Genomic DNA, 14,104 nt, shown 5'->3' on the forward strand with positions numbered 1-14,104 from the left:
TTTATATTCCAACAGTCGTTTTTTTCGCACAAGACCCGAGCCACTTAACAATGGTTGGCCAGGGCGGGGTGGCGAACACCTATAATTCCACAAACGCGCCGTCCCAAATTTCAATGAACAACACACCATGGACCAACTTCTTCTAGCGAGAATATTTATTTTAGCAATGCAATGCAACTCTACGCATTTCGGAGCATCCGCTCCTTGTTCACAAGTATGCATATAATATCATTAGGGCAGTAAAGACATTAAGGTTGTGAAGGGAAAATGAAATAGCAGTGCTATATAATAGACAACACACCTACTCCATGGTGAGGGCCATTTTGCTGCCTTAACTCTTTTCGGCCTGTCTACATCTTTTAATCCATTGACCATGGGCTGCTCTGCGAGGGTTTGGAGTAGGTGATGGAGGTGATGGGCAGAGCACTGGAAATGCTGCCCTTGTTTTCATCAAATAGTGTTCAGTGTGTTTGGATGAGGTCATTTAGATCTACCTGCTGATACACAGATCTGAGAGATCTCCACACTGAGTCTCTCTGCATCTCAACATCAATGTCTTGTCTGGCAGACACTAGGCACTGGGTGACTATAAATCATATATGCTAAAATTCCAGTAAGATAGAAATGCTATTGGTTAGATCTGAAGAAACCAATTTTGATCCACTGAGTCAGGAGATCCTTCCCTCCCATCACAATCAATTGAGTCCTTAGGAGTGTTTTCTGATTCAACTGTGCCCTTTGGCAACCAAATGTGTGATGTGACTAATGCCACTCACCACTGTGTAAATATTATGTTGAAAGTGGGCCCTTTGTCACAGACCGATAATTTAGGGCCTGATTTAGATATCGGCGGACAGGTTACTCCGTCAACAAGGGGGCGGGTATCCCTTCTGCCAAAATCTAAATCCATATTATCCTATGGGATTTACATTTTGGCGGACAGGATGTCCGTCCCCTTTGTGATGGAGTAACCCACCCACCAATATATAAATCAGGCCCTTAGTCTTGTTAATTCACGGAGGAGTATTTTCTAGATTATTGTATCATTCAGCTATTGATAGCTATCAGTTACCCATTTAAATACCACCAACAACAACTTAAACAAAATCCAAGCTGCTCAAAATCGTATTATTAGGGTACTATGCTCACTTAGAAAATCTGGCCATCAACTTGAACACCGTAAGGATCTCGATTGTCTGCCAATCCAAGAGACGATCCACCCTCGAGCCGCCCACTTTATTTGGCAATCTGTGTAAGGGCTTCCCCTGAATATTGAGGGACTGTTTTCAGCACACAAAATATTGTGAAGAACTTCCTTCATCATCTGACCCTGAACTGGCACAAAGTAAATGAGGTGCAAAAAATGTTGCAAGATGTTGAGTGTAACTGGTAATGCACTTTGGAGTGCTTGGTCTCTGGATTTCACCATACCACCAGGCGTTCCCATTTTAACCAAAAGCTAAAAGAAAGCTTCTGAGAAACATTAGCTGACTTTTTTTTATCGTACATAGCTAACTTTAATATTATTGTTGCTTTTATTTTCATGCGACTCTGTATTTTGCATTATCTTGTGTTTTTGTATATTATTGCTTCGCACTTTGATGCTTGTTTTTCAGTACACGTGCACTCTCCAAATAAAATAAACTAATTGTGTTTGCTGGAAATCCATCTTTATTTCTGCACACTTCTTGCTCCGTTACACTTCCCTGGACAGGCCAATTCCCCTAAGAATAGCTTTAATATGTGACTAAATGGTGCTAAACATGTAATTGTGCTTTGAATCCTATGGATTTAACACTGCCTTTAAAGGAATGTTTGATTGGTTTCGAAGATCGGTGAAAGATGTCCTTGGAAATATCTCCACATAATTCAAGTTTTGCAAGCAAGTAATAGTACATCTAGGCCTCTGTTATTGATTTGTGCTCACCAGGCGGTGCCAGTCTAAGTCGATTTCACACATATGCGAAATGGAAATGATTCAATGTATCTCTGCACCTCTTAAAAAATTAAGTATTCTTTTATCTGGTGGGTCTGTTCACAATCAAATCATTCATTTTGTGGTGATTTTCAAGACATGTGTAAGTAAGCCTCCATAAGCATCCTATGTGAAACGTTTCTTGCATAGTACTTAAATACAGGTTCAATACACTTGAATGGAGCTTCACTTACTGCTCACACTACTGTCCCCCTACATTTCAATGGACTCACTCATTCCTCACATTTCTACCATCACACGTGTCAAGTTATCCTATTCATTTCTTATATGACTACCACACATTGCTGCCTAGCGTACCTGAGTGGATATCTACCTATACCCTGTCGTGTACCCATTTATACTTGAATTGGTCCTTATTTATTCTTTCAATCACTGGTGTCAAGTAAACAAATGGATTTTCGATGGATCCCCAGTGCTGCTCCCTCAATCTTTATGTGCATTCTCACATATTTCCTGAAAACTGTCCTCATATACTAGAGCAGATACTAATTTCTTAAACTTTTGTCCTCATACACTTCAATGAATGATCAATAGTTTCTCTCAGGGTAATTGGGAGGCAGGTCTGTGACTGTATGTGCATAGATGTGCTTCTGTAGAGAGAGAGAGAAGACTATGATTGAATGGACGTTGTGAAGTGGGAGAGAGGTGTATGATTAAAGAGTCGCAGGTATGCTTATACAGAGAGAGTTCTGTGATTGCGCAGAGAGAGGCCTATGATTGATTGGGCATAGATATCCTAGTGTTGTCTTAAGGATTGTTGGGGCTCCAGGTAAGCCACAATTTTGGGACCCCTGTTAATAATTTGACTGTCCATTTTTTGTGTGAATTGAAGCAACCATTATACCAAACTTTCAGAAACGTGGTTCACACATAAACAGTTGAAATATGTCTTTCCAGGGCCCCCCGAAATCCTTATGATGCCCCCAGGCGCGTAGCTTCAGGAGGGGTGTTTGGGGTGTTACGCTGCCCTAATAAATGTATATTCTGGAAAATGGTTGGGTACAGGTGCTTTCATTCGGATATGGTAAGGTGTTTGTCGGAATTCACATGGGATTTTTACATAAACACAGACAAAAACGCAAACACACTCTCTCCCTCTCTGCTTTGAAAGGCTTCAAAAATATTAGTTATTTTACAAACTATTACTTTTTTCCCTCACTTAGTGCCCCAGTCAATTTGAATTTGCCTCCCTTTCTACTGGCCTTTTATCCCCTCTCATGTGCCATTCTTGTCATATAATGTTTTTTGACATTATATGCCAGTGTGATTGTTGGAAAATCTGAAACTCCCCCCCCTCCCTCCGATCTTACTGACCCCTGGATGCCCCTTGGAAAAGTGAGACAGGCTCAGAGGTAGAGGCAGTCAGAGAGGAGAGAGGCTGAGATATAGAAATAGACAAAGATGAGCTAGATAAACAGAGGGGGGCAGATGTACAAGCCCCCTGCGCCCCCACTATGTCACTTTTTGTGACGTACTGGTGGCACAGGGAGCTCCTCCTTATTTACAAGGAGAGGAAAAGCAACCCTGCATGACTTTTCCTCTCCTCGTAGATATGGCCCCTTCACACGCAGCATGTGCGTGGAAGGGGCGTTCCATGGGTGTTGCTGTGGGTGTCCCCACGCAACACCCATGGAACAAGCACATCTCCAAATTTACTGGAGATGCATGTGAATGCTCGTAACGAGGAGAAATGTTTTCATTTCTCCTTGTTTTTTCCTCTTTCCATGCGTGCTGCATTCTACAGCACACATTGAAAGAGGAAAAAGCCTCTTGTGATTGTTTTTGTGCAGGAAGGTGTCCCTTCCTGCACAAAAACAATCTCCCCACGACGCAGGCATCCTTGCACCATGCTGCAAGAGTGCCTGTGCCGGCACATGGCTGCAGTTTGTGCGCCAGCGCAGGGGAAGCACAGAGATGTGACGCATTCTTGTAAATATTTCGCATCGGTGTTCTTTCCAGACTAACGCAGCACGGCGTAGCAAAATGACTTGCTACACCGAGCTGCGTTACTTTGTTGTAAATCTGCCTCAAATTTTCTTCCCCAGGGTTCCCCTTGGAAGGTGGGGCCCTGGGCAATTGTTCACTTTGTCCGTGCATTTAAATGTCTCTCAGATACCCTCACTCGGACAGAGGGCAGTGATTGAAGGGACTAGGAAGTTATCGTTCAGCTATCACTGAGTGGGAGAGAGAGAGCTGTAATTAAAACGGCTTATACATTTTGCTCAAGGAGATTTCTGTGATTGATTGATAAAACAGTTGCACTTAGCAAGAGGCTTATGATTGATTGTGGTGAACGTGCTTACTCAGACATAGGCTTGTGACGGAATTGCCCTTCAAATTCTCTCAAAGGAGACCTACTATGGAACCATCATTCAGATGCTCCCTTTGCAAGACGCCTGCCATTCCACAAAAATAGAAATGCTAAATCAGCTAAAAGTCTATGATTGAACAGCCATAGAAAAATTCAGACTCAGTGGGAGATGATGGGTTAAACTGTCAGAGAGGTGATCCCTGAGAGAGAGGCCCGAGTTTGAGTTATGATACAGAAAGGGATGTCTTTGTTTGGCCAGAGCCCTTCTGCCTCGGGGAATAGAGTTACAGGGTGAATCTGAAGGGAAACAGACCATGTGACCTACAAAGGATCAAGGAGGGATATGCTTACGAGGGGCATGGAGGGGGTGAACCGACAATTTGGCACTTTTGGAACCAGGTTACTACACAAAGCTTCCCTTCCATGCACATGTTTTGCTGAAGATGTTGCTGGCGGAGCCAATGAAGACCTCTGTAGTAACTTCCCGGCTCGCACCCACAAATGGTTGGGTCTAAACTGAAATGGCATTGTAGGCAAAAAAACGATAGATTTAGGCACAGATCTCTGTATTGGGATGAATGTTTGACATTGTTTCAGCATTCCATCCATCATTTGTTCTTTTTGCATTTGTCGCCCTAAGTGGGAAGGGTATGCCCAGACGTGGGTCCCTTGCTCTTCATGCCACTGGAGTCAAACTAGCCTGGCTGATGAGGGGTGATAGCCTAAAGCCGGTCCCAAGATGCTTATTTTGGTCCAGGGAGGACCCGACCTGGCAGTTCGGGCTGCACTGTTCCCATGGGGAGCAGGGTCAAGAATGATTTGGATGTGGCTGAGTCTCAACTGGAATTGCATGGTGTGCAAAAAAAACAATGAATTTAGGCCCAGATCTCTGTACTGGGGGTGAATGTTTGACATTGTTTCAGCATTTCATCCATCAGTTGTTCGTTTTGCATTTAATGCCCACATAGGAGCAATCCACTTCCCAGAAAAGAGGCGGCTTGAATGTCAGCTTTCACCCTGGCGACCAATGATATTTCTGTTACCAGTCTTCTGCCACAATCACCATGTTGTACGCTCTGCACTTAGAGGATAGGGAGTCACCCTATTGAGAGACAGTTCTATGGACAAGGACAAGTAAGAACTAGGAGATTGTCAAAGTCGTAGCCAACAAGATGGGTATAGATTGCCCCTACAAACAAAAAATCATGCCAGCAGCAGGGTTGAGACAATGCCACCTCACCTGCAGTGATAAAAATCTTGGTTAGTGGCAAGACAATGAATGGCAGCCAGAATCATAAGGAAATATGTATAAAACCACAAACAAATAAATGGGAGTGACAGGGCATGACAGGAGTCTCTAAAGATGTGAAGGTTGCGCTGCTGCTGGCTTTCCTTTCTGCTAAGGCCCCAATTACAAGGTGGCAAGGGGGGAGGAGGGGATACCTTGTTGCCAGAAATATTATTGTCAGCCGGCGTACGCCTCTAGAATGGGGAATAACATGCGCCCCGCAATTAGCGAGTCCATATCTGCATGCGGTGTTCCCATTCTTCTGAGAACAATAGGGTTTCATTTGCGGCCTGTTCTGCGCGGATGGTTAATGGAAGTGAAGGGTGGGGGTTGCTGGTGCAGGAAGAGGTACAACTAAAGCCAAATTTTGGGGGGCCTAAAAACATTCTCGGTTCCAGCAATAGTGGAGATGCAGGGGCTCTCGGAAGGATTAAAAAACAACAAACCCTCATTAAGAAGTAAATGGTCTTTTCAAGACCTGTGGAATGCGGCTGCAATAAGACCCATGCCAGACAAGCCAGCCCACAGTAGCTCAAGACCTGTCTGGTTGTGTGTGTCCTCGGGAAGCTGTCTGAGCCTGGGCTGACACACAAGACTGGGGGAGGCTGAAACCCTTTGAGCCCTATAGGCATTGCGCGTCTGCGTTCGGGGCAAGTGGTGCAGGGTGAGGAGAGCGTCTGAGCACAGCAGAAACAGAGCGCTGGCATGGGGTGGAATTTTTTTGAGACGTGCCGGTACTCTCCAATTAAAAGTATTACGTCACTCTTGATAAGTGCCGATACTGACCCTCTCGAAATGAAAAAATGCCGGTACTCCGTACTGGACAGTAGCGGCCCATTTAAAGCACTGGCAGCTGAGAGGCAGAACTGTGATTGCTGCCCCAGCTGTGCAATTTTACCAGCCAGTAGAATCGGGTCTAGATTCCCGCACCTGGGAAATCCGGGTACTGGAACAGAGGGCTGTTACAATTGGACAGACCAGTACACCTCATTGAGGAGGGGTCACGGGAGGAGAGTGCATGAGGGTGAGAGTGTGTGAACTCACCCTGTTGATGTTTGTGTTTTACTTGATTTGTGAGTGAAGTTTGTACTATATTCCTGTCTTTGCTACATCCGTGTAGGTTTGCTTGAGTGTCACGTGACTGGCTGCTCTCAGTGCTGCACGTTTGTGTTGCGTGCATGTGTTAGGAAGCTCAGAGCGCTGAGGCCTATCTTCCTGCCCCGGATTGTGAGTAAAGCATGTACTGTCGCTCTGTGTGTTGTTTACGTTAAGCTTGCACCAAAGCTGTCTCTACCGTACGTGTTCTGGTGTGTTGGAAGCCCAGACTTGCTTCCAGTAGCTTGGGCTGTCGCTAAGCACACTGTCTGTGTGGGAGTGAACCGGTTCAATCCCATCCCCCTATTTTGCAGTTATAGTCGTAATCTTCACACCTAGAAACTCAACCCTAGTGTGTTATTTTCTGGTCTAATATTCCCCACAAAAATACCATCTCATTGCAGCATTTATATGGCGCTCCTTGGCACGTTATGGGGCGCCGAAGCACATTATTGGCTAGATAGCACTATACAGCGTTCTTAGAAAATACTTGGGGGCTTATTTACAAGCCCCTTGCGCCACCTGTACATCACTTTTCCCACGTTAAAAATGACGCAAAAGTGGCGCAAGAGGCTTGTGAATTAGCCCCCTGATTATTTGGAGCGCTTATGTGGGAAGTGTTTTGGTGATGGTGTGAGTGCATTGCGTCACTGCACTTCGCAATCTGAATGGGGAGTTAATGTGAGAGTTCATCCGAGGGTGGGAGCAGTGGCACCAGGGCTTTGAGTGCCTATTGCACCCCCAATCTGATTAACTCCTACTAGTCAGCAGTGGCATGTCAAGACCCATTTTGTGGCTTGCACTAGATAGAGCCCACGGCAACCTGGCTGCTTCAAGGCGCTATTGACAAGAGGTACGTGTTCACAAGTATTCCTGACGCTTCGCACACTGGTCTCGGAGCGCCTGGTATTGCCACTGGCACCTGGCAGATAGCCACTCAACACCCCCCCCCCCCCCTCCCCCCCTCCCCCACCAACACACACGCACACTTGAAGCAGCGCCGACCCCACGGTAGATACAGCGCAGGCAGCGCTGACTTCGGACCGGGTGGGGGCTGCCGCTGTCGCTTCATCGCTGGGGCTCGGGATGAGAGAGGAGGAGGTGGGCGGGAGTAAAACCAGTCGTTAGGACCAGCGGGACTTCCAGCAGCAAAACCCGGCGCTGCCGCCGCTGCTGCTGGAGAAGCGGAGCTGCCGGTCATCAGCCCGGGAGTCCGGCGACGGGCTGCGGATCTCCCTTCCGATGGGAGCGGGGCGTGCACCCTTCCACCCCGACCGAGGGACGGACCCTTATCCGGCAGCTCGGATCAGCGTGCGGTGAAAGGACAGCCCTGTCGAGCGCCGAGAGTGTATTTCAAGTTGTCAAGGTGGAGACGACAGCTGGTGGGTGCGCAGAGGACAAAGCGCTGCCTTGTCCATGAAGACAGGTGGGTGCAGCGTCGGCGCGAGAACATAGCAGTCAAACCACTGAAGCATTAGCAGTCATTGTGGAAGTTACAACCTTTAAAACTTTGAAAATTCTGAACTCTTAGGTTTCGGCAGGTTTTCCTTCTGTGCTTTTGCGGCTTGCAGGTGTTGTGCATCTGTAACTTGGTCATAACTGGAAAGTGTTTTTTTTTTAAACTGCATCTGAACCAGCATATTTAGGGCTAACCCCTTCCCCCAACTGATTACTAGGGCTTTTAAATCAATGCTTCTGCAGGTGTGTTTGTCGGACCAGCTGCTACCTGCATGTGGGTCTCTTCCCTCGCGCCCTCAGCGTTACTGACAATGCTGCACTCAGCGTTATTGTCTGATGATGCTGCTTTGGTGGTTTGCAGCTGATATCACTTTACTCCCACGCAAATGGCTATAATCTGTGTTTTTGCGTGACGTCCTGCCACCCCCTACCTCACTGCGATTTGCTACTGATATTCCTAGTGTTGGGGTGTTCTTCCTCGTTTTTACATGTGAAGTGCAGAAGTGATGCTAATTCAAGGCTGTGTGATACTCGTTATTATATGGAATACAATTCCCACTATTTTATTTATAGTAAGGTTAATGTGAACATGTTTTACGTTTTTATCTTTTAATTTCACATCATATAGTGTCTTTGTTTATTTGAAAATTCATAACCATCTGTCCTTGTGATACAGGACGTAAAGGACTTTTGTGGGAATGTTAATCTATAGACGGTCGTAGCTCATCTTTTGGTATATAGTCAATGACCACTTGTTGATGGTAATGTTGGGTCATAGAATTATCCCTGCGCTTTACATCTAGCAGCCCTCTTGTATAAGTTAATGTGGATGTCTACCTAGACATATGTTTCTTTGATATGCAGTCTGTGTTTGCCGTCCATTGCTCTGGGGCTAGGCAGAAATGGACACATGTTTCGCTGTGATACATGGAGCAAAAGACTTTCATATACAATTCATGACTCCTGTCCATCTTATCAGGGTAACAGGGGATGTAGATACATTTAAACTTGATATATTGTTTCAAGTAAATGGCATTAGCGGAGTTTAACCGTGCTATATTGTTAGCAGTCTTTGCAATTTAAGGGAGTCTAACGGTCATATGTTGGTCAGAAGTCCTTGGCACTTGGGGAATGTTGGTCTATATACAGACACACCTGTCCCTGTGACACACAACTTGTCTCTATTTTTCTGGTAAAGATAAAAAGGCACACAAACCTGACCCAATAATACAGGGAGAGGATTGACTGTCTCTCAGAGCAGCTCTTCATATTTAGGATTCACCTTGCAGGTCCATTCATGTTGGGCAGCTTTGCACAGCCAAGGAACTGGATTTCAGGCGGGGAATGAATGCTCGTGTATCGGCGGTATACTCCTGGTAGACTTTGGCATTCGAGGAATGTTTGCCTGTGTACAGAAACACTGTACCTGTGAGATATAGCTAATACTCTCTAATTTTATTGTAAAGACCATGTTGTATTGTTTTGTAATTGCATTTATCTGGCGCTTACTACCCTTGATGATGCTTTGAAACTGTCCGCATGTCCAAATCTGTCCCTGTGATATGCAGTGATTCATCATGGTTCCTCGAAGGATCAATGGAGCATATTATCAAGACAGGAGATAAAATTATCGCCGCTTTATCGGCAGAAAACTGCCGATAAAGCGGCGATAATGGGCTTGATAATATGCTCTCTGGAATTCCAATCGAAGCCCATGTTAGATGTCTTCACATCTAACATGGGCTTCGATTGGAATTCCACAGAGCATATTATCAAGCCCATTATCGCCGCTTTATCGGCAGTTTTCTGCCGATAAAGCGGCAATAATTTTATCTCATGTCTTGATAATATGCCCTAATGGGTTTTAAGGACCGTTCATGAGCATGAATACATGGTGGCAACTCCATATGTAGCATAAGGTTGTATCTTTACTGTACATCATTGTAATGCATTGTAATTCCATTTATATAGCGCTTACTACCATTGATGATGCATTGAAGCTGTCTGCATGTCCAAATCTGTCCCTGTGATATGCCGCCATCCATCATGGTTCCTCGAAGGAACAATGGGTTTTAAGGACCATTCATGAGCATGAAAACATGGTGGCAGCCCCATGTGTAGCAGAAGGTTGTATCATAACTGTACATCATTATAATGCATTGTATTTGCATTTATATAATTTACTATCTCTGACGAGACATTGAAGCACTTTACTGTGAGTAGCGCGCTACTCCAGAACCCAAGGTTAGTGGTTAATCCAGTGGTTATTGTTTTTTGGGATCAGTCGTACGCTTGCAAGTATACAGTTTCAGGCATTTACTCTAGATTCTTTGTGGTAGATTAGGTTAATAAAAGCCGGGTGTGATCATTAGACGGGACTATGTTAGTTCTTGCAAACGGTTGGTGGATTGAATAAATTGACGCTGTGGTATCCTGTTCAAAACCACGATCTAAGGTCCCAAGATACATCTTCCAGTGGCCATATTTTTCTGGTGATATATAAAACAGTAGTTTTTCATTTCAGGATCATATCCCATTGTTAAAGACCTGTTTTGCAGCTAAGCATAAACAACTTTCCCTGCTTTTAAGGTGATATTGGAAGCAACCACTACTGTATTGTGTGTCCAACAGCCTCTGTTTCTGTCCCATGGCAACGTGGTGATAGAGATGGAAGATCCTCTAGCCTGCAATATATGATCAGCAGTTTCAATTACTTAATTAAAAATAATGCCCCCCAGACAAACCCGCCTGTCACTGTGAAGTGGGAACAACAGTGCTTTCTTTTATGCCATTAAGAGGCTGCCTAAGTGCTAACCTATCTGCACTTTCTGGCTCATGGTAATATTTGCGGATATATGAAGTCTGTCTCTGTGATAGACAGCTCCTCGAGACCCTCATGGGCGAAGCAGCCGCGCTCTACAAATCCTGATTGATTGATATATATCTGGCAGTCCACTACTATGGGTTATGGTCTTTCATCATTTTTTATGTCACTTTATACATCCCTACAGCAGTAAGGGGGATGTGTGAGGTGGAGAGAGGAACCATAATAAAGCAAAGGAGGTGGCAGAGTACCAGGAGAAACAAAAGAGCTTTGTGGTTAAACAGATCGGTCTCAAAACGCTAGTATCTTACCAGATGGCATGGTAATATGTTATGAGCCTCCAGCCTTAGGAGTCTGATTGGCAGGTTTGCAGAGAAGGAGGAGATGGAAGGAGGAAGGAGAAACAGCATACAGGAGAAGAAGGGTGTCAGTATAACGAGGATGGGGAAACATTGATAGTAAGGAGACATTTCTGGAAAAGAGGTTGACACCATGTACACCGTTCAATAGATGCCCAATAGCTGTGCTGTAGGAAAAAAAGGTCACATTTGATTGTACCAGAAATTCTGTCCTGGTGTTTTGTGATTTTGTCTGACAGTTCCATATATGTGTGCTTATGGTGTGTCTCATTGTTCCCCTATCTAAGGAAACATCTGCCAACTCTAGTGCCTCCCCACAGAGAACTAGGCGTCTGGTGAGAAAATGTGACCAAAAGGTCTACCAACATTGTTCCCCACGTGGTCCCCCTGCATATCCCCCTTTGCTACAGGTTGCCGGAACAGATTCTCAATTTGGGTTAAGCACGGCCCTGATCCGTGAATTCTGTTCACTCTATATGTAAATGATAACAAACCGATTTGTGAGCCCTCTATTCCATCACCTAATTATTTGCGGACCATAACTGTGTTTGGATGTGCCATGTAAATTGCAGTACTTTGTGTGCCTATTTGACAGATAATACCATGAGAGAATTTCGTTTCCTGCCCTGAAGGGGGGCTCCTTCTACATCCCCCACATGGGTATCTTTTATGGGCCAGATTGTCTTAATGACCACCGTAAAGTAACTATAACTCATTCCCCTACCATGCACAGTTTTCTCATCAATACTTTAATTGCAAATGTTGCACTGATATTATCAATGATGTCACAGAAGATGTCTTGAGTGATATAATATGTAGGATAATTAGCAGTGCATGGTGAGGGCACAAATTAAAGTTATTTCAGAGTCTGAATATGAAAAAGGAGAACATTCCCTTAGGGCACAAATTATAGTTATTTGAGATAACTATAACTGGTGAATTTCAGTGGTTTTCTACATTTAAAATGTTACGATGTCACTAAAAAGTTCAACTAACTATAACATTACATTAACCTTTGTTTTTTCAGGGATTTTTTTTTTAACATGAAGTGACATTTTATTACCATACATAAAGCTGACCCTCGGCAGGCAGTCAAACCCACGCCGTGTATGGTTGGGGTCTTTTATTTTTAATTGGGAGGGGGCATGTGGCCAAAACCCCCCTAACCACTTTAGGACTCGAGGACCCCATTCTCTGGGGCCTTTTATTAATTAGAATGAGAAGGGCACACTGCCCCCCTACTCAAGCCAATATTGGCCCTGGAGATGCCATCCACAGAACCAAAAGATATTTGTAAAGGGGAGTGTTGTGTGGCCGGTACAAAAGGGGGTGGTGATGGACGGAGCATCTGAATCAATCAAACACTCACACCCAGTCAAAAGATCTGGGTTTAATCCATCACCATTCTTTAGCCCACTCTGCCACCCCAGTTCAGACATGGCTATATGCAAATCAGTCTGACCATGTGCCTCATGGGAACAGTCCAGCCTGAAGTGTTGTGTGGCCCCCAACTAGAGCCAACCCATAGGGCCATCCCAACCCATAGGGCCAAATGATAATTGTGCAGAGGAGGCTGGCACATGGCCCCCATCCATAAACCACTTCAGGCTCTAGGGACTCCATTACCCAGGGCCTTTTTTCATTAAGAAGAGGAGGGCACACTGCCCCCTCCTCGAGCCAGTAGTGGCCCCGGGATCCACAATCCCCAACACCAAAACATGTTTGTAAAGGGAAGTAGGCATCCCTGAACCATAAGTGACCCCAGGTAACCCATTCTCGGGACCTTTAAAGGGAGGGGGCACCACAGACCCCTCTCCAAGCAGTAGTGACCGTGGAGACCCCATCCCCTGGGGTCAAAACATATATGTGAACGATTAGGCTGGCACCCTGTCCTCCTCCCCAAGCCTTTAGCGCCCCAGGGACCCCAAACCCCAGGATCTGTGTTCTTTCTGGGTGGGCGCCCGGGTGCCCACCCAGGGCACCCACCAAACCACCATTTGGGTGTTTCAGGGGTAGCCCAAGGCCCCGTGGCCCCAGATGTCTCCCCATGTTCACCCATCCTGGGTAGTGTGGATGCCAACATTGCTCCCGCCTGGCAGGAGCAGCTGTTTTTTATTGCTCCGGTCAGGAGGGAGCAATGGGTGTTTTCCACCCAGTGGGAGTATTTTTAAAGGAACCACTGAGTCAGAGCAGACATGCCTTTCGCTGCCCTCATTCTTGCCAGCAGGGAAGCCATGTCTGCCCCCACTCAGTGGGAACTTTATATAGCTCCCCCCAGGTGGGAGCAGAAGTATGTTTCTCTACCTGTGCTATTGCGATAGGGAAACTACTGTGTTCTGGGGGTGGACTCCCTGGGACACATTAATTGTGTCAGCCCCGGGGATCCCATCATTGGGACCGTTACAGGCTTAGGGAAGAAGGCTGTTTGGTCGCCTCTTTCTGAAATGAGGTATGGCCCTGGGGATTGGGACCCATGGCAAATTAAGGCTCTTGGAGGAAGGTTGATTGCCCCCTTCCCTTTTCTAAGGAATTCAGTCCTGGGGGATGGGTCCCCATGCCCTATTAAGGATCAGGGAGGGAAGCATTGCACCTCCCTGTTCTTTATAATGGAATTCTACACTAAGGGATGGGGTCTCTGGAGCCTATTAAAGCTCATCGAGGGGAGCCACGTGCCTCTGCCCCTTATCTTATTTTATATAATGACCTTAGGGGATGGAAACACCGAGGCCTCCTAGAGGCTCTGGGAGCGTGGCAACATGCTGTCCTCCCCAAA

The 14,104-nt window shown here is 45.7% G+C and overlaps 1 protein-coding gene across 2 annotated transcripts in view; it reads left to right on the plus strand.

The window, feature by feature from the left end:
- TMEM91 (transmembrane protein 91) overlaps positions 1-14,104 on the plus strand; it is a 266,695-nt gene that overhangs the window by 17,762 nt on the left and 234,829 nt on the right. The window contains exon 1 of one of the 2 annotated variants that reach the window (XM_086936787.1): positions 7,810-8,116. The exons of the other annotated variant lie outside the window; for it this stretch is intronic. The gene's annotated coding sequence lies outside the window, so the exon portion shown is untranslated. Of the gene's footprint in view, positions 1-7,809; positions 8,117-14,104 lie in introns of those variants that run through there. 2 annotated transcript variants of the gene reach the window in all.

Source organism: Lissotriton vulgaris, chromosome 9 (genome assembly GCF_964263255.1).
Source record: "Lissotriton vulgaris chromosome 9, aLisVul1.2, whole genome shotgun sequence".
Classification (NCBI taxonomy): Eukaryota; Metazoa; Chordata; class Amphibia; order Caudata; family Salamandridae; genus Lissotriton; species Lissotriton vulgaris.